This window comes from Balaenoptera ricei, chromosome 13 (genome assembly GCF_028023285.1).
Source record: "Balaenoptera ricei isolate mBalRic1 chromosome 13, mBalRic1.hap2, whole genome shotgun sequence".
Taxonomy (NCBI): domain Eukaryota; kingdom Metazoa; phylum Chordata; class Mammalia; order Artiodactyla; family Balaenopteridae; genus Balaenoptera; species Balaenoptera ricei.
This window is the reverse complement of record NC_082651.1, coordinates 15,902,539-15,922,297: the sequence shown is the minus strand read 5'-3', so window position 1 is coordinate 15,922,297 and position 19,759 is coordinate 15,902,539. Positions and strand designations below refer to the sequence as shown.

At 44.4% G+C, this 19,759-nt stretch overlaps 1 long non-coding RNA gene across 2 annotated transcripts in view; it reads right to left on the bottom strand.

Annotated features, from left to right (window-relative positions):
- Window positions 1-19,759, bottom strand: part of LOC132376530 (uncharacterized) — a 66,632-nt gene that overhangs the window by 25,414 nt on the left and 21,459 nt on the right. The window contains exons 2-3 of one of the 2 annotated variants that reach the window (XR_009506344.1): window positions 14,715-14,773; window positions 26-154 (exon numbers count right to left, since the gene is read on the bottom strand). This is a non-coding gene — a long non-coding RNA (uncharacterized LOC132376530). The remainder of the gene's footprint in view (window positions 1-25; window positions 155-14,714; window positions 14,774-19,759) is intronic. The other variant, XR_009506345.1, reaches the window with a different exon arrangement.

Below are 19,759 nucleotides of genomic sequence, written 5' to 3'. Positions count from 1 at the left end.
GGCTTAGAGATGTTAAATAGCTTACCAGCTATTAGGTCAGCAGCTAATCCAAAACCACATCTGTTAGACTTCATCTTCTTACTGGCTCCCAAGTCCTCTAAGGTTTTATAAGGATCACATAGCTTGGTCAAGTTTCTAGCAGTTAAACAGAAATCTGTTGAAAGATTAATTAACACCTTCTTAAAAATCTTAACCATTCTGAGAACATAACACGGAATTCAGAGGTGAGAAGTAGGAGAATGGCTGTGTTTAAACTTGCCGTGTTTCATAAAGATCTTACACTGAGAAATTCACATCTGGCATTTGAGAACAAAGGCTGGCATAGGACTTGGAGGAAGTATTGTTAGGAACTTTCCCAGCTAAATCTTCCTAAGCTTATTATCAATAAAGGGGATGTTTTCATTAAAATAGAGATCATTATGGTGTTATAGCTCTTTCTCCTCAACTGCAACCTTTATTGGGCTAAGGCTCCAGTTTTCATGGGCCACCTGGCATTCCTCATTTTTACCTTATTTGCTTGAAATAGTTGGCCAAGGAAGCCTGGGTCCTGATTCCAGCCCCTTCCCCACATCCAGCTTGGCCTGGGCACAAATTCCCTTATAAATTCTCAATAGTCCAAGGCCTCTGGAAGAAGCATAGAAAAATAAGATTATCTTTACCCATAGAAAGGGTATCGAAGCAACTTGTACAAGCTACCTATGGTGAGAGAGGCAAGTTAAGTCTCTGAGACAGGGCTCCACTGGGAGTTAAGTAACAAGTCCTGTCATATTCCCACTCCGCCTATTTCTAGGCAGGAGTCTCGCCAAGCTGCCAGGCAAACCCTCAGCCAGACAATGCAAGAGCAACTGATGTATGAACCGGCAGGTATTACCCCAATCAAGAGAGAGCCCAGACCCTCTCCCGGATCTGTCATCCAGAGCATGCCTAGGCGGGGAACTGCAAAACACCAGCCTAAGGCGGCACACATTCTCTCCCCACCACAACATGGGTAGAGGTCAGGGTGCAAAGGTTTCAGAAAACTCGAATTCTCTGTACTTTTAGTAACTAACATTGCATAGCTTTTGATGATCTCTGAGCCATTTCTGATGCGCAAAGTGTTTTCACATGCACCTCCTATTGAGGTAGATGGACCAATATTATTACTCACAAATTAGAGATGAACAAAGAGATTATGTTATTTGTCTAAAGCCATTTCATTCCCCCCAAAAGCAGCCTCCTGGTGTACTGGTGCTCAGTCATGGTGTTTAGCCTTTCTCCCTCTTCAAGTCAATCATCTGCCGCTTTTACATCACAAATTCTCAACCTCTGGTGTACCATCACTTAGAAAACCTAATCTATCCACTGACATACACAGGCATGTGTGCACACACAGACACAATTGAGTATTAACTCTCAGGACTCTCAGAGATCCCCTGAAGACCACGGACAGAGGGCTGAGAATCCTTTTAGAAGTAACATGTGTGAGACCAAAGGGACATAATAACCAAATGTAATATATGAACTGTATTTTCTGGTTCCAAAATTCAGCTACAGAATACATCTTAGGAACCACTAGAGAAATCTGAATATGGAATATATATATTAAATTTTATTAAGGAATTTTCTTAAGGGATATTAGGTTAAGTTTCTTTGATGTGATAATGGTGGGGTTTTAAAATTATTTATTTATTTTTGGTTGCATTGGGTCTTCATTGCTGCCCACGGGCTTTCTCTAGTTGCGGCGAGCGGGGGCTATCCTTCGTTGCAGTGCGCAGGCTTCTTATTGTGGTGGCTTCTCTTGTTGTGAAGCACGGGCTCTAGGCGGGTGGGCTTCAGTAGTTGTGGCTTGCGGGCTCTAGAGCGCAGGCTCAGTAGTTGTGGCGCATGGGCTTAGTTGCTCCGCAGCATGTGGGACCTTCCCAGACCAGGGCTCGAACCCCAGTCCCCTAAATCGGCAGGCGGATTCTTAACCACTGCACCACCAGGAAGTCCCAATAATGGTGTTTATTTATGGGAGAGAATATACTTTAGGAGATGCTTAAGTATGAGAGGTGAAATATCAGGAAGTCTGCAACACGTTTTCAAATGGTTCAGAAAAATATAGAACAATATAAGATTGAACAATATGACATTTGCCAATATTATATCATTTTTAGCCTATGAAAACAGCAATTGCATGATTTAACCTAATTTATAAAGAAAATACAGCAAACTATTAACAGTTTAACCTAGGTGGTGATATATGCATGTTCATTGAAAAGTTCTTTCAACTTTTCTGTACATTGGAAAATTTTCATAATAAATACATTTTCCTAATTAAATGTTGGGGAAAAAAGAAGTTTCTGCTTGTGATACCTCTCAAATCTGCTCCTCTATTAGTTATCTATTGCTATGTAAGAAATTACCCCGAAATTTAGTGGCTTAAAACAGCAAACATTTCTAGGTAAATACCCGAAAGAACTGAAAGCACAGATTGAAAGAGATATTCGTACATCCATGTTCACAGCAGCATTATTCACAATAGCCGAAAAGCAGATGCAACTTAAATGTCCATCAGTGGATGAATGGGTAAACGAGATGTGGTCTATACATACAACGGAATATTATTCAGCCTTAAAAAGGAAGGAAATTCTGACACATGTTACAACATGAATGAAACTTGAAGACACAATGCTAAGTGAAATAAGTCACAAAAGGACAAAGAGTGTATGATTCCACATATATGAGAGAGCTAGAGTAGTCAAATTCATAGAGACAGAAAGTAGAATGGTGGTTGCCAGGGGCTGGATGGGAGAATGAGGAGTTAGTATTTGATGGGTCTGGAGTTTCAGCTTGGGAAGATGAAAAAAGTTCTGAATATGCATGATGCTGATGATTGCACAATATGAATGTACTTAATGTCAATGAACTGCACACTTAAAAAGGGTTAAAATGGTAAATTGTATGTCATGTATATTGTACCCTCCTCCCCCCACCCCCACAAACATTCATTATCTCACAGTGATATGTCAATATTCTGTTCACTAGAATCAAGACACTAGGTCCAGGGCTCCCCGGGGCGCAGTGTTTAAGAATCCGCCTACCAATGCAGGGACACGGGTTTGAGCCCTGATCCAGGAAGATCCCACATGCCGTGGAGCAACTAAGCCCGTGCGCCACAACTACTGAGCCTGCACTCTAGAGCCCGTGAGCCACAACTACTGAAGCCCGCGTGCCACAACTACTGAAGCCCACATGCCTAAAGCCCGTGCTCCACAACAAGAGAAGCCACTGCAATGAGAAGCCCGGGCACTGCAACGAAGAGTAGCCCCTGCTCGCCGCAACTAGAGAAAGCCCGTGTGCAGCAACGAAGGCTCAACGCAGCCAAAAATAAATTTTAAAATAATAATAATAAATAAATAAAAAAGAAAAGAAAAAAATTTTTTAAACAAACAAAAAAAGGCACTAGGTCCACTCAAGGGGAAAGGTTACACAGAGCATGAAAACCAGAAGGTCGGGGTCTTTGAGAACCTTCTTAGAAGCTGCCTACCACAGTCTGCCCTCTGAACCCAATGACTCACATCCCCTCTCATGTGTAAAATACATTCACTCCCTCAGAAGGTCCTCAAAAGTCACATCCCATTACAGCAACAGTGCAATATCCAGAATGTCATCATTTAAATGAGGACCAGGTGTGGATCAGGATCTAGGTATAGCTCCTTGAACGTACTTCCTCTCAATCTGTGCACCTGTGAAACTAGACACGCTATCTACCTCAGCACGAATATACACACTAGTGGAACAGGCATAGGATAAACACTGTAGACATGTCTCTTCAAAAATGGGGAAAACGGGAGCCACAGATTAGTCACACGAAGGGTCATAGCAATTCCAAAATCCGGCAGGCAAATGGTGGAACTTACTTAACTAGGTTTCAAGGACTAGGAATAATTCTCTGTGGTTCTTGGCTATGCCCTCTGAGTTCTTGGTTCTGTTCTCTGAGCCTTTCTTTTCATGAAGGGTAGCCCATGGGTTTGCAGCTGAGTAGTTTCTTAGCCTTTTTTCTGCCAGTAGAATTTTGGGGTCCAATGGCCTTTTTTCCGTTTGTACTATCTCCTGTCCCTTTCGGTCTAAGTTGGCAGTGTTTTTACTGATATCATTCTCACAAAAACTTTGTGAGTCTCCTGTGATTCTCATTGGGGTTCTCTCCACTAGACAAAAGCTGCGCCCACAAACCTCTGCAAGATAAGTCCTTCTCCTTGGCCTCCTGCTGAGACAGCAAAGGAACAATGACGCCCTTAAGCTTTCCAGAGTCTCTGCTGTTGGACAGAATCTGTGAAGCATACATGTTTCACAAAACTCTTTGTGTGTCTGCATGGTATTCTGAGGTACTATCCTAGTTCTTTCGGCGGTCTTAACAGAAGACTTACAGTCACAACTTTTGCTCCATCTCTAGACCTCTGTTGGAACATCCCCTTGGACTTAAACGTTCCTCAGAAGCCATTTCTTAATTTTAGCATCTTTTACCTCTGGAGAGGCTGAGAATTTGTAAAGCCATCAAGTCCTAGCTCCTTTTTGTTTAACAGTCCCTCCCGCAGTTTATCTCCCTCCTCTTGCGTTTTACTGTATGCAGTAAGAAGAAAACAGGCATCCACTTAAACAGTTTGCCTGGAAATCTCTTGAGCTAGAAGCTCCTGCCACAGTCCCTTCATCTTCATTCCCACCACCACTACTCTCTCTGGGTGAGTAGTACTCAAATTTTGGGGAGGGTCAGGACCCCTTTACACTCTAAAAAATTACTGAGGACCCCAGCGAGTTTTGTTTATGTGGGTTATATCTATCAATATTTACTGTACTAGAAATGAAATCTGGGAAATTTTTAAAATATTTATGAATTCATTAAAAAATACCCTATCACATGTTAACATCAGAGTGATGACGCCATCACACTTCATGCAGCCTGTGGAAAACTCCACTGCACAGTCATGAGAGCATGAGAGTAAAGAAGGTAAATAATATTTTAGTATTGTTGTGACAGTAGTTTTGAACTCACAGAGCCCCTGGAAGGGTCTTGAGGTCTCCTAGGGGTCCCCAAACGACACTTTGGGAACTTGCATCTAGATCATTCTCCTCAGAGCGCTGGATCAAGTCTCAGTCCCTCGCCCGCCCACACCTGCTTTCTTCCCACCTCGCCACTCACCCCTAGGACTCGGCTGCCCGAGCCCTCCAGCCCAGCAGTTGTCCCGAGCAACCCCACTCTGTCTTAAGGATTTTGTTGTTCTTTCCTCCCATCCTCTCCTTGCCTAGAAGGTCCTCTCCTCCTTTTCCACCTGCCCCATGGCTCGGTGGTCACTCTCACAACCAGACTCCTGAGATGCTATTCTCAACAGTTCTCACTCAGTAACTGTGGGCTCTTCTTGGCAGATGTGTGTGCCATCTTCTCCATGACCAGGTGAGCCTGGGGTCAGAAGGCAGCTTGGATTTAAATCCTGACTCTGTGTCTCATTAGCCTTGTTTGCATTTTTTCATTGGAATAAAAAATTACATAGTAGCATATGCTTCTAGAAGAAAAAAGAATACAGAAATGCGTAAGGTAAAAGGTAAACCTCTTCTCCTTGCCCTCTTCATTCTCTACTCCCCAGGTGGTACCTACTGTGGGCAGCGTCCTTTCAGACCCTTTCATAGACATATATACATATGTCACATGTAAGTTTCTTTTTGTTTTTCTTTTTTTACAAAGGAGAGAACATATCTATACATATGTCCTAGAACTTGCTTTTTTTTTTTGTAAAAGCATCATGGATATTCTTTGGATAGATCTACCATATTCTTTTTCAAGTTTTTCCAACAAAAACAAATCTTATTATTTGAATGCTTTCATTAAATAAATCCCATGAGGGTAACAAACCTTAGGACAAATCACATTTGGACAAAAAGTCCAGTGTTCTGAGTCAGGGTAAAATGTCCAATTAACAGTTGAACCAGAAACTTCTAATATTTGAACTTATTTTACTTGTTGCTGTACGTATTTAAATAATATAAAGAAAAACTCTAATTCAGAAAAAAATAATGTGGAAAATGATAAACTAGAAACAAAAGAATTGAAACCATTTAGAGACCCAGTTTACACCACAGGAAGAAAATAAATAAAGTTTTCTGTATGAAGGAAAGCATCACACTTTTTAATATAAACTAATTAAGAAATAAGTGCTCCGTTTAGCTGTCCTCCTGCTCTAGGTGATGTCTCCTCGCCCATCTGCTTTGGATGCCCACTAATCAGTTATTCAGAATCTTCTCTGTTCTGTCCCCCTAGCCCTCTCCCAAACACTCATGAGCAAATAAGTAGGCCACGTGGATAACTTTCTTTAAAAAGAGTACAGAATTTCTGCCCTCTTCATCTCCACTTTCCAAATACCTTTGGCTTGAGCTTATCTCTTTTTCTGCAGTTTAAGGACTCAATGAAAGTTGCCCATGAGGGAGCAGGCAGGATCTCCCCACCTTTGTGTGGTGGCTCCTTGTGCCTCGAGCTGGATGAAGTGCTAGATAGAAATGTACAATTCCTCCCATTCAAGAACAGGAAGAGTACCCAAGAAATCGAGTCCCAGCTTCCCTTCCCATTTTCAGAGCATTTCGGAGATTCCAAACAAAGCCAGTTAGGCAAGAACTTATTTAAAGCCTTGAGTTCTTTTCCACACCAAAATTTTATATTTTAAACTGTTATATAAATTGTAAGCCTGTCAGCTTTATCCTTTTATGGTTTTTGTATTTTCAGTCTTGTTTGGGAAGAGCTTTCTTAATCTCAAGATTAAAAAAAAAAAAAAGTTCTCCTGTATTTATTTCTAGTGCTTTCATATGGTTTAGCTCCTCAATCCATCTGGAATTTATTTGGGGGTCTTTTCTCAAATTTATGGGTGAATTAATCCCTCCAGCAGCATTTCCTCATTTACTTGAAATGTCTCCTTTAACAAGTAAAATATTCTTTTATTCCCATAGCTGTTTCTGGATTGTATTCTGTCCCAGTGTTTTATTCCACTGATTCTATGTCTGCACACATTGTTTTTATTACTATAGCTTCAAGGTATGTTTTGATATCTAAAAGGACAGCCTCTTATTTTCTTTCTTTTCCCAACTTTTCTTGGCTCTTTTTTTTATAGTTCATTGGCTTTACAACCTGAAGTAAGTCTGAGTCAGTTTTCTCATCTGAAAAGATTAAGACTATGGACTCTACAGTCATTTTTTCTGGATATCAGCAAGATACACTCAGGCAAATGGAAAGTCTTCTAGGTCTTTTAAGCAGAGGGGATTTAATACAGGGAATTGGTGACATGATATGGAAGGACTAAGTAGCTTAATGCAAAAATAGGAAGCTGCTCTACTGGGGGTGCAACAAGAGGAGGATGTACTATTGCTAAAGCGTAGAGTGGGAGCCATGTGATGGAATCTAGAACCCCATAAGGTTGCCTGATGGGAGTTGGGACCATGGAGCAAGGGCCTGTGGAGCAGATACAGGAGCCACGGGAGACACAGCTGTTACCAGAGACACCACAGGAAGCAGAGAGAGGGATAGGGAAAAATACTCTGGCTTCTCTCCTCTTCCCTTTCTCCAAGCTTCCATTAGTGCTTGCCATTGGCTGAATCAACCTGGAAACTGGAGAGCAAAGGAGCCTGGGAAATGTAGTTCCCTGTGATATAGCACAGAGATTAGAAAAAGCAAGGGAGTAATCTGAGCAAGAAAAGGCAGTTGGGCACAACCACATACCAGTTGTGTGACCTTGGAAAAGTTACTTAACCTCAGTTTGTCTCAGTTTCCTCCTCCAAAAAGTGGGGATAAATAATAGTACTTACCTCACAAGGCTATCGTGGGGATTAAGTGCATTAATTCGTGTTAAACACTTTGTAAGCATTTAATAATAGTATTTGTTATTATTATTCCATAAAATGAAGACAGCAATACCTATCTTGCAGAGCTATGGTCAACAATGAAGTGAGATAATGATTGCAAAATGTTTGCGTGGTGTTGTGCATCTGGTCCTGGGTACTTCCTAAATGTTAGTTCTCCTCGTAGCCTCAATGCCTCACCCTTAGTACGTGCTCAATAACGGCTGTAGCTGATGATAATGATGGCCTTGACCTGGGGAGGATGCAGCCTCCTCAGACTGAGGAGGGACATTCTTGCTCTGCTAGAGAGCTAGGGGGACTCTGGAGGGCTGGGCCTTCAAGGGTTTGGGCAACACACAGCCCTACATCAACCAATATGCCCACATATGGAGATGCATTTGGAATGACATCCTGAATCTTTCTCAGGTTTCTTCTCCTGCTACTGTTGGTGCCCCTTCTTTGATTTTAGCCTATTCTTTTTGGCTCATGCAGATAACTGTGCATTTCTGTGTTCACATACACGGTATGAACATTCATGAGTACACAATCCTGTGTGTGTGTTGAGTACTTTCCCACTTATGAGCATTGCCCCTCTGGTCCTCCCAACAAGCCCGCTAATGCAGACAGGGCAAGCTTCATTATTACCCCTGCTGAACAGCAGTGGAATCCAAGACTTCAAGAAGACAAGTGGTACACCCAAAGGCCCCCGGGGACTTGGGACAGAGCCATCTCACTCAAGTTCAGGATTCTTCCCACTAATATCTCAGGCAGCCTCCCACAAGCATGTGTGAGTTAATGTGCATATACACACATGTGTGTACTCCACACATACACAATAGATTCAAATCTCTGAAGGGAAGGTTCCTGCCTTATCAATCTTAATATTCCCTGCCTCAGATAAAATGCCTGGCAGCTGGAAAAGAAAAAAAATTGTGGAATTGAGTTGGCCTTGACTCGTGAACAGGACCCTCCTGGGGGAGGGGTGGGGAACATAGATGAGAATTATAGCCAGAGCCAGGGCTCAAGACCAGCTTGACTGAACTCTACAGTGCTCTGACCCTTGATTCCAGCTCTACCCAGACCTTTCTCAGGTCATCACAGAGCAGAGGACCTGGTCACCAGGAGGGAGTGAGATGCTCAAGGAAACAGATCTGCCCACCTGGCTCTGCCCTGGGGTGTGTAACAGCTTCTTCTGGGCGGTGGGATCCCTGGCAGGCAGGAGTTTGCTCTAAACCTACTGTGCTAATCAACCAACTGCCTCAGCTGCCCACCCGGGGCCTGGCAGCCATACTGGTCCCTGGCAAACCATTTGGAGCAGGAGCCTCGTTCATGTGGGCATGGAGCGCTGACAGGAACCATGGGACACTAGAGATTAGAAGCCCGAGTTAATAAAATGGTTGCCATTGGGCATCAGTGTTTGCCAGGCACGTGTACATCAATACTTGTTCTATTCTTCACTCAGCCAAGGCATGGGCGCTGCTGGAGTCTGACTCAGCCCTTTGCACTGGCTTCAGCTATGAACTCATTCCCCTCCGACATTTTATTTATTTATTTATTTTTAATATTTATTTATTTATTTGTCTGCACTGGGTCTTAGTTTCTGCATGCGGGATCTTTAGTTGCAGCATGTGGGCTCTTAGTTGCAGCATGAGGGCTCTTAGTTGCAGCATGAGGGATCTAGTTCCCTGACCAGGGATCGAACCCGGGCCCCCTGCATTGGGAGCTCAGAGTCTTAACCACTGGACCACCAGGGAAGTCCCACTCTTCTCCGATATTTTAAAGATTCTACATACTCAATTGATTTGGCTTTGCTTTGCATCTCTGCTCTTTCTCCTTATCCTGAAATGGGATGCCACTCTGTCCTGTCGGCTTGAAAGACTTCTGGAGCAGGAGTGCGGAGGCGGGCACAGCACAGGTGGCCCAGGCAGCTGCCCACGCCACTGCCATATGCTTTCAAGAGCCCTGTTGGCTGCCCCATTCTCCTCTCTGCCCACAGACATCCCAGCGCCCTTGAGAGTCAACAGGAAAAGGTTGGGTCATGAATTAGACAATGGGCAGTGAGTGGGAAGAATAAAAGCCAAAGGCCTCACATGGGGACTCTGAGATTGCATGCACCCTGCCCCCGTTACCCCTCAGGCCTCATTTCCTCTTACTCTCCCCTCACATCACTCTTCACTGTTCCTGGAACGTGCCAGGTCCACTCCTACCACAGGGCCTTGGCACTACTCTTCACCCAGACAGCCCCATGCTCCCTCCTGCTTCCTGTTCAGTGCTTTGCTCTGATGTCATTTTCTTGCCAAGGCCTTCCTTGACCACCTCCCTACAATTGAGAGCCCCATTCCCCACCCCCTTGCTTTTGCCCTGACTCCTCTCACCGTCCACCTTAGTTATCTGGTTGAAGATTGTTCTCCCCACCTCCGCAGTTTTGTCTGTTTGCTCACTGCTGTATCTCCAGCACCGAAGCAGCGCCTGACACGTAGCACATGCTCAGTGATATTTGTTAAATTTTTGTGTGGATGAGGCTGGCCTGTGAGCTGATTCCAGACAGCCCTGTGTTTGGATCAGCCCCACTCCCTTCTGGGCCTGACTCAGTTCATCTGTCTGATGACAGGGGCGCATGTGCCGCTGGGTAAGCTGCCTTCCAGTGGTAGTAATTGATGAGTCTGGGCAATATCCTCTTCCCACCCAAGAAGGCAACGAGGGAAGGGAGGCAGGAAGCAGCTGCCAGGATGACTAAGTGGGATCTTAAGTCATTGTCCCCCAGTGCCAATCATTACAGGCCTCAGCAAGGCTCAGGATTAGTGAGACTCATGTGGCTTCCCGGCCTGACCCGGCCCAAAAGGGCCATGAGGAGCGCTTGGAAAAATAACTCCATCATAGCGAGCTGACACTGAGGCCTGGAGGAGGAATTGAGATTTGCTGGACTTTGTACAGAAATTTTGCAAAACTAGACTTGATTCAGCTCTCACTCAACAAATACTGTACTTATAAGGACTCCCTCGGTGCCAGGCACTGCTCTAGGCAGAAATAGAGCAATAAACCAGAGGAGAGAGGTCCTGCTTTGACCTGTGTGTTTACTTGTGAGTCCTGGCGTGCCATCCCTCCCCAAGGCCCAGGGCCTGCTTCCCTTCCACCTCCTGCTCCCCAGTACTTTAAACCTCCCCAGATCTACTGGCTACATCTAGATAGATAGATGCCATTTATCTCAAAAACAAAACAACAGCAGCAGCAAGCACCTGCACTCCCGCTACACCACTGAGACAACAACACTGATTCCCCCGTATCCCTCTCCGGCATCCCAGTCACATCGACTTTGTATTCTGTCCCCCTTTCGGGCAACTCCAACTCTCTTTCTCGTTCTCAGCATCTTCGTGTCTTTGGTCCTACCATTCCCCAACAAAGTCACCTTCTGTACCTGTGGGGTTAATTGCTCCAGTGGTTTCCAAACTAACTGTATGTCCCCTGTATTCAGTCCCTTCGAGCATTCATCCTTATCTGAACCGTCCCTCCCCTCCCTTCCCTGGGCCTCTTCAGAGCTGCTCATCACATCACCCTCTCACCTTCAAGGGGAGGCAGGCTTCTCTCAGTTCCCCAACCCTTGAGAAACTCTCCACCACACAGAACGCCTGCTTACCACGAGTGCATTGTCATCTGTACCGCGCACACACCTTTCCATGTAATTACCGACTGTCCGAGATTGTTTCCTGTATGCATGTCTTATCTCTCCGAGAGACTGTAAACTCCTTGAGGGCAGGGACAACTTCTATCTTTCTGTATCCTATACAGCCCAGTACCCACTCACTCGGCAATCAATCAGTGACAGATCTGACCTGGATTTACCAAACGGTAATATTTAAGAATAATACATTTGTTGAAATGTGTATTTGTTTACAGAGGTTAAAAGGAAAATGTAGCATGCAAAGTGGTATTATACGGTCTGATTACCACGGTGTAAACTATGTACTCATAAGGGTAAAACTGGAAGGTAATCAGTAAAAATAAAAAGCATTTTGTCAGGGTTGTTGGACTCTGAGTGATTTGTTTAATAATCTGTAACTATTGTTAGTGCATTGTTTATGCATTTGAAAAGAGTTTTTTTTAAGTACGTGGAGGGCTTTAAGTGTCATTGAAACATTCCACTCTTGGGTACAAACTCATTAAGTCTTTCTTACGAAATAAGAGGGAATGGGAGCGGGGTAGGCAGGATTGGCAGTCCTTTCGAGATTTTACTCAAGTCATATTTATACACAAATAGCTAAGCAAAGGGGGGAAGACGCCAAAGTCCAAGTTTTGCCAGCAAATGTTTATTCCCTGAGGATGGGACAGAAAAAATAAACAGTTTAAAATAACCAATGAAATCACGTGAGCTGTAAAGATTTTTTTTTTTCTCTCCACCAGAATGGGAAGTGCATGCATTCCCCTTGAGTTTCCTGGTGTTGTGTGCTCTGAAGCCCCAGCAAGCGGGTAGTATGACTGGGAGAAGGAGAGGCTGGGTACACCGTCCATCCAGGCGAGGACAGCTCTGGGCACAGGCTTCCTTTGAGTCCTTAACCTCTTCTGACATATTTATTTTATTCACATCAGACTGTGGGCTCTCAAAGATGAGGACCATGCTCTTTCTGTCAAAGAGGTGGCCCCACAGCATGCCTAATATCTAAGAGGAACCCAAGAAGTCATTGGTCCAATGCCCTCATCAGACCCAGGAGGGCCAGCCTCAGAGGCGTGTGCAGAGGCCACATAGCCTGGGATTCTTGGGAGGGGACTGGTTTTAGAGAGCTCTGGAGTGCCCAAGCCCAGCCCCCAGTGTCGCTCAGGTATTCAGAACATCCTTCTAACGAGTGTGGGTTGAGAATAGATTCCCTGGGCCAGAAAGATGGCAGAAGAACGACAATAAACAAACAGTGCGCCCTAACATTAAGGAGCTTAGGATTCAGAGGGAGAGATGGGGCAAGTTCACCGATAACCAGAATACAAAGCAGAAAGGAAGAAGTGTTGCAAGAGGCACGCGTGGGGGAAGCGGGGAGCCTCTGAGGAGGTGGGCTGAGAACGGCTCCGACGGCATGAAGCTGGCATTAAGGGGTTCAGGATGATGCAAATGAGGTCAGAGGCACCGAAACAGTTGCATTCATTAAACAAATACTGGCTGATCACCAACTACCAAGTGCCAAGCAAGGTTCTAGGCATTTGGGAAGCAAATCTCTCCCTTTGCGAAATTTACATTCAAGTAAGAGTAGGGACACTACGGGGACTTGCCTGGTGGTCCAGTGGGTAAGGGCCCGGGTTCCATCCCTGGTTGGGGCACTAGATCCTGCATGCCGCAACTAAGAGTGCACGTGCCACAACTAAGAAGTACGGATGCTGCAACTAAAGATCCTGCATGCCGCAACAAAGACCCAGCACAGCCTAAATAAAAGTAAATAAATATTAAAAAAAAAAAAAAGAGTAGGGACATTACACAAGATATATAAGTAAAAGTACGTTAGGTGGGCTGGTGAAAATGTAAAATTGTGCAGCCACTGTGGAAAACAGTAGGGCAACTCCTCAAAAAATTAAACATAGAATTATCATTTGATCCAGCAATTCCACTTCTGTGTATATTCTCACCCCATGAAGAAATCTGGGGTAAGAGTAGTCCAAAAAGAGGGATCAGCAAGTGCAAAAGCCCTGAGGCAGAAACAGCCAGGAGACCACTGTGCCAGAGCCATTGCCATGAGAATCCATGGGTTTACCTTTGTGCCTCTTTGGTTGATTCCAATGGTACCAGGGAAACTGCTTAATAGTGGAACTGGGAAAAATATTCCTCAGTCCTGGGGGGCAATGCAAGAGCATAGGATCTTATTTGGGTGAGAGGTGGGAGGAGTGACTGGCTTTATTGAACTCAGAGCAAAGTCACTATAGGCTCTAGCAGTTACACTTCTTTGGGGAACATGACCACTCAGACCATAGAGCTGCATGTAACCATAACTTCATTTCTCTGGAAACAATTCTGCTAGGACAGGAACTGAGAATTCTTTCTCCATGACTTGTGGGTGAGTTTGTGTTCTATGAGAACACTGGGTTTTGCATTTCTCATTACACTGCTCTCATAGCTCCTGGGTTTGGAAGAGGTCACTGTCATTAAATTCTTTTATGACTTTCGCCCCCATCAAACCAAGGATAAAGGTGAATAAAGAACTCATCCAAAGCAGAATGCTCCAACGCCCCAAGATAATTTCTTTTCATAAAACCTGGAGTTTCATGCCAGGAGCATTACATAAAAATAAAGCCAGAGTAACCAAGCGCAAATTATATTGTTATAGACAATGCTGTGAGATGAAATCTTTCTTTCAAGATATTTTAATTGCCAGATGCAAAAGATAGTAGACTCTTTTCTTGTTGAAACTTCGCCAGCCTTGTAGCTAATGCCCACTGTAGCTGCATTAAAGGCTCTGGGGCATCTCTGCCAAGATGTGATGGCCAAGAACCAGTGATGACTCCAGCGTAGGCTTTCTCCAACTGCCAGCCCTGCCGCCATCTTGGCCTGGCCTGCACACCAGCTTCCTGACTCTGTCTGATTTGCAGGTCCCATTGGATTGTATGTCCTCATGTAGAGGTTAATACTCACAGTAAAGTTTTTAGGAAGCTAGCTTAAAGTTTAACGCTGAGGGATGCTGTGGCCCTAAGGGTGGTCTCTGGAGGGATTGTCTCTGGAATTCTCTGCTAAGACCCAGTGTGTCTAAGCCACGGTGTTATGGAAAGAGCATAGGAAGAAATAGGAGACAGGAAGTCTGAGGCTTAACCATGACTCATCTCTGTGCTGGTTATCTTCTGCTTGCTTAACCCACCCCAGAGCCACGCCCTATGGGACTCTGCCCTGCCCTGTGCCGCGGGAGACTGACCTGTATACACATCAACAGGCTCCGTTGTCTTCTGGCCTACGTAAGGCCAACAGGGATCTCTAGGAGGAGAGAGAGGTTGGTTGTTAGTTCCCCCGACTCCTTCCTAGGTCACCGCAGGCTGCCGTCTCTTCCCCCCAAAGGTGTCTCTCTCCAGGTTCTGGTGACTGCGCCCTCCTCTCTCTTTCACAGGCCCAGGTAGCTCCCCAAAACTCCACAATGTCCCTTGCATTTTTCCGACTTTTGTAAAGAGTTCCTTTATTGAATTCTGCTGACAAGATCCAGTTAGAGTGTGTCCTCTTCCTCCTGCCGGGACCCTGACTGATGTGGCCACGAATGAACTGGGTGGCCCTGGTCACACCAACTTAGGCCTTAGTTTCATCATCTTTAAAATGGAGATAGGACTTCCCTGGTGGCGCAGGGGTTAAGAATCCGCCTGCTTGGGCTTCCCTGGTGGTGCAGTGGTTGAGAATCTGCCTGCCAATGCAGGGGACACGGGTTCGAGCCCTGGTCTGGGAAGATCCCACATGCCGCAGAGCAACTAGGCCCGTGAGCCACAACTACTGAGCCTGCGTGTCTGGAGCCTGTGCTCCGCAACAGGAGAGGCCGCGACAGTGAGAGGCCCGCGCACCGTGATGAAGAGTGGCCCCCGCTCGCCGCAACTAGAGAAAGCCCTCGCACAGAAACGAAGACCCACACAGCCAAAAATAAATAAATAAATTTATTTAAAAAAAAAAAAAAAAAAAGAATCCGCCTGCCAATTCAGGGGACACAGGTTCGAGCCCTGGTCCGGGAAGATCCCACATGTCGCGGAGCAACTAAGCCCATGCACCACAACTACTGAGCCTGCACTCTAGAGCCCACGAGCCACAACTACTGAGCCCACGTGCCACAACTACTGAAGCCTGCTGGCCCAGACCCCGTGCTCCGCAACGAAGAGAAGCCCTCACTCACTGCAACTAGAGAAAGCCCGTGCACAGCAACGAAAACCCAACGCAGCCAAAATATAAATAAGTAAATAAATAAATTTATTTTAAAAAATAAAAATAAAATAAAACGGAGATTAAAATGGCAGTTCTTACACACTCGTTCCAGAGTTTTCATTAGGCTTATAATGCATATAAAGCACTAAATAAACACATTTTAAAAATAAATATGCTATCTAAGTTTCACAATTCCAGGAATGCCTAAAAATAACATGTTATCTTTTATATGTCAATATACTGCTACCAATATACGACACTTTGGGTAGTTTTTCTAAAATACACATGGGTTTTTATTAAATACCCAAAAGGTTAACTGGTTTTCACTGTGATAAACATAAACACATTAGATGGCCAATAATAATCCTAAAGTCTATCCCAAATTCAGGAAGATAAGACAGATAAGACAAAAACATTTTCCATATTTTGTACCCTTCAAGGTAGTAATAATTAGAATTTACCCTTCAAGGTAGTAATAAGTAGGAAAAAAATCTAAATATAAATATTGACATATCTTTCCTTTTTCATAAATAAAAATAGCTTTATTATCACCATTAGCTACCAAGAGTCAACCTGGTATAGGAAAAAGGACATTGACAGACTTAAAAGACATGTCCCGAATTTATTTTTTTTATTTTTAAAAACTGTAATTTAATTTTTATTTTATATTGGAGTTTAATTTATTTACAATGTTGTGTTAGTTTCAGGTGTACAGCAAAGTGATTTAGTTATACATATATCCATTCTTTTTCAGATTCTTTTCCCATATAGGTTATTACAGAATATTGAGTAGAGTTCCCTGTGCTATACAGTAGGTCCTTGTTGATCAGCTATTTTATATATAGTAGAGTGTGTATGTTAATCCCAAACTCCTAATTTATCCCTCTCTGCCACCCTTCCCCTTTGGTAACCATCAGTTTGTTTTCGAAGTCTGTGAGCCCATTTCTGTTTTGTAAAACATGTCCTGACTTTAAATGCCACTTCTGACACATCCAATACGTGTGACCACAAACAGAGCATTTAATCCCTCTGTTTTCTTCAGATCTGTAAATGGGGGTAACAGTTGTCTCCTCTACTTCTGTTTGAGATAACAGTGAAAGTCCCTTGTAAATGAAATTGAGCTATTGGTAATTGCTCGCCCAAGGCTTCTTTAAATACATCATCTCTGATTATTCTCATCTGATTAAGATAGGTGGGGGCACTAGGGCTGCCCTGATTTGAGACTCAGAGGGGGATGGTGTAGGTCTTGAGGGAAGGAAGTGAGGGGACAAGACAGATGAGGGCCAGATGTCCTGACTAACTAGCACGGAAGAGCCACCCTGGGCTGGCTGTAGTCCAGACATAGAAGTTGGGCTCAGTGGCGGAGAAGACGGGTCCTTGCCCTCGAGGACTTTACCCTTTAACTAGGGAACTAAGTGTAACCCGCAGAAGATCGTTCCTGTGTGCTTCCCAGGAAGCTCCAAGCTCACCGTGCACTGGAACATCTCCATCAGGCTGCAAGGAGGAGCTGGGCCTCCAGTGGAACCCAGGTGCAGGGGTGAAGCACGGGCACCCAGCAGGGAGGAGGCTGGCTGTGGGGAGGGGGAAACAGCTTTAGGAAGGGGCCAGACTGCCAGGGCCTCAGGGCCAGGCACGATAATATTTACATTCATGCATTAGGAAACAGAAAACCACCACACAGTTGTGAGCAAAGAGTCCCAAGGTGAAAGTGGATTTTTTAGAAAGATGGGTTTGGCAGAGATGGGCAGGATGAAGTGATGGAAAGACTGCAGAAAAAAGATTTTTTTCCCACTCTTTTAAAGAAACCTAAATATTTGCAATATAACTCATGACTTAACGATAAGTGGTTCTACTTCCTATCAAAGACAGGCCCCTCCTAGAATATTTGCTTCCCCTTTAAATGAAGTTTATTTACCCTTCAAAACAAGAAGCTTACACTACCGTGAGGTGACTGCCACAGCTCTGCAAGTCCCAAATCAGATGGGGGGTCTCCACTCAAGGCCCTGTGGATTTACAACCACACTTCTCCCGCTTGTCACACTCTAGTTAACGGAGTGTGTGGGAGTTTAAAAAAAAAACAAAACAAAAAACTGTTCCCACACGATATTAACCCTTTGGTATTTCAGAGATGACCACTGAGGTTCAATTTGGCCCTCTTTTTGGTTTTTGTGAGCCGCTTTCCCTTATTATCAACTCACCCTGCAGACCCAGCTCAGCAGTAAAGGCTTATTCACTATCCCGCCCAGGCTTTGGCTCGGCTTAGACCCAGAAGCACCTGGATTAGCTCCCTCAGTAGCCAACAACATTTTGTCTCGGGTCCAAGTTGTTTATTTATCTTTCCTAGGCTATTTGAGTCATCGAAAGAAATGTATTTGTTTGCTTTTTCAACTTCTCTATTCCCTAGAATGTTGCTTCCTTTTTTAAAATACATGACATGATAAAGAAGTTATGCTGAGTGTTTTTTAGCAGATTTTGAAGGAGGGAGGGTCTAATTTGAAATAGAGAAAGAGGGAATTAGCCTTTTATTTGGTTTTTAATTTTCCCCTGCATTGTCATCTTCACCATCGTATGTTGAAATGCAACATATATTGGCACTGAATACATGAAAGGCACTGGTGTGCATAAATGTCATAATTCCTGCCCACTGGGGGCCTCCAATCCAGTTGGGTGGTCTGTATGGAATCAGCTATACGTTCTGGGTCAGGACAGAAGTCTAGAGGAGGGGGCGATGGTCAAATGAAGGGAGTCAGGGAAGATTTGGAGGAGGTGGGGCCCCAAAGGATAGGTGGGACCTGGGAGACCCAAGCTGAGGAATGGGTTCTGGGGAGGGAGAAGCACCAGGAGAGGCTGCAGAGGCCGACACGGGCTGGCTGTGTCTGATGAACTTGGTGTGTGGGGTGCACTGGAGAAGCGGGTGGGGCAGAGGGAATGACAACTCTGAAGGTAGGGCCGTCATGGAGCAGGGCCTCAGAACCCCTGGTCTGCGGCTGGCTTCAGGGGTCCTGAGCCCTGAAGCTGTGCTGCTTTGGGGGTATGTTTGTGCAGGCTTCAGCAGAGATGGCCACGGAGGCCCAAGGAGTTTGGGGAGAGCTTTGTATGCCTTGGCTGAAGGGTCTGGATTTTACTCCATGGAAGCCAATGAGTTTAGAGGCCAAAAAGCAGGGTATCATGGGGAAAACAGTTGTTGTGTATGGGCTTTGTTGCTGCCGTTTGGTTCTTATTTTTTAAAGATTAATCCAGAGGTGGTGGGTTAGATGAGGAGGAACTCAAGTAGGGAGATGATTTCAGTCTCTTAGGGTTCAGGCATGAGGTGAAAAAGGACCAAACACGATGATGGGAGGGGCAGGAGAAACATTATAAAAGACAAATTGTCAAGAGTTTGTGACCACATGTGACGGGAGAAAAAGAATGTTATTAGTGAATCAAAGTGACCAGTCAACCCAAGCTAGGTATAACTAGGTTTACACGCAATACTGGCTTATTTCTATAGCTTCTTGCTTTTAACAACAGATTTTGCTTACAAACTGCCCCAAGGATCATTTTCTTGAAGGATCAACGTGCCTTCTCAAAAGGGGGTATGAGCAACCAACAAACTTTGAGCTCCTTCGTAGACAGAGAAGCTGGGCCGGGGCACCCTGTTGAGCTGACAGTGGCCAAACATGTAAGGGTTTCCAGGAGAAAGTCACAACAGGCCTTAGGGATTCATCAGGTTTCGTTGTTACATCTTTCTTTTAAATTATTATTAAACAGGCAACATAAAATCATTGAAGAGAGTTGCAGAAAACAGGAGAAAGCATTTCCATTTTTGGCTTTGGCAGCTAGATGCCTGAATAATCCTGCTGACCAAGGCAGCGAATGCCCCAAATAAAAGTCCATATTTGTTGAAAAACTACTACACTCAAGACACTATGGAATTTTAAAACAATGAATTCAAAGGTAAGCTGTAACAAGGAAATTAATGTTTTTTAATACCACTTTCACTTAATCAAAGAAATATTAAAACTTTTGTTATCTTGAAAAGAAATGGATTAGTCAGAATGTTGTTTCCAGACATTTGTTTGGTTT